General features: G+C 23.2%; 1 protein-coding gene across 2 annotated transcripts in view; it reads right to left on the reverse strand.

Annotated features, from left to right (window-relative positions):
- LOC116853261 (anoctamin-1) overlaps nucleotides 1-1,522 on the reverse strand; it is a 160,758-nt gene that overhangs the window by 106,150 nt on the left and 53,086 nt on the right. The window lies entirely within an intron of this gene.

Consider the following 1,522-nt stretch of genomic DNA (forward strand, 5'->3'; position numbering starts at 1 on the left):
TAGTTGTAAGGCTTAAAAAAAATGCATCCAACGATAATAGTTATTTGACATAGGATGGCGTCGCCAAGGTCAACTTTGCTGTTTTAAATAGAAACACATATTTTTTATTACAGTATTATATTCTACATAAAAAAGCGAACAACTTTTAATTGAAAAAATTTTTTATACGACCTCTATTTTCTAAGATATTTACGTAAATATCTATAAAATTATTGGTTTCAACAATTTTTTACTTGAATTCTATCAACTTTACCGAAAAATATCAAGAGATAAAAATTGTTTATTTTATTTTCATAGAGCTCTGAGAATTTTTTCAGAATTTTGTGTTAACTTTTTAGTACTTCAAGAAAATGTAAGAAAATGTAGTACTAAAAAGTTAATATAAAATTCTGAAAAAATTCTCAGAGCTCTATGAGGACAAAATAAACAATTTTTATCTCTTGATATTTTTTGGTAAAGTTAATAAAATTCAAGTAAAAAATTATTGAAACCAATAATTTTGTAGATATTTACGTAAATATCTTAGAAAATAAAGGTCGTATAAAAAATTTTTTCAAGCAAAAGTTATTTGTCTCTTTACATTTAATAAAATGCTGTAATAAAAAAATACATGTTTCTATTTAAAAAAGCAAAGTTGACCTTGTCCTGACCTTGGCGACGCCATCCTAGATCAAATAACTACTGTCGTTGATTGCGACTTTTTAAGCCTTATAACTTTTATCGGAAACATTTTTTTATAAAATGCATCGTTTATTACATATTTTGGTGTATCCAGACTTTTGGCTCACCTTGTATATATATGTACATATACATATACAAGATGTCACGCCACTACTACATTACATCTTAAGGGCAGACTCTTGAGGTAATTTGAGAAAAAACTCCTAATGCAAATGTTGAGGCTATAATATAATTTTTCAAATTATAAACGATTAAAGTTGACCAATTGCTATATAGCACAAAACGTTGAAAAAAATATTGATGAGACGTTACAACGTTGAAGACAGAAGTGCAAATATTTTTTCTGAATGAAATTTATATTGATTTTTCAACATTAATTAGAAGATATAGCTGCAATATTGAATATACATTGAACAAAAAGTACAATATTTTGCAATGTTGCAACAATATTTGAGGAGAATTGAAAATTATATTATTGATAATATTAATAAAAAATTTATCTTTATATAATAATAATAATAATAAAGTAAATTATTAAATTTTATTATATTAATATATATATATATATATATATATATATATATATATATATATATATATTATACATATTATATTATAATATACCATCATCATATATATTTTTCTTATTATATGTAAAATTGAAATTCGTTTAAGCAATTTTGCGCAAATTGTGAATATTCTTTTATTTCATAATATTCTCTATTATATAGAGACTGATGCAACCGATAACAAAAAATGCAGAAAAAACATTAAACTGAAAGAAATGGTCGAAGTCATTTTGCAAATAACTACATAAACTTTAGAGATATTAAATAAAATA

This window comes from Odontomachus brunneus, unplaced genomic scaffold, assembly GCF_010583005.1.
Source record: "Odontomachus brunneus isolate Ranch 3 - 2012 unplaced genomic scaffold, Obru_v1 Obru_scaffold_297, whole genome shotgun sequence".
In the NCBI taxonomy this organism is placed as follows: domain Eukaryota; kingdom Metazoa; phylum Arthropoda; class Insecta; order Hymenoptera; family Formicidae; genus Odontomachus; species Odontomachus brunneus.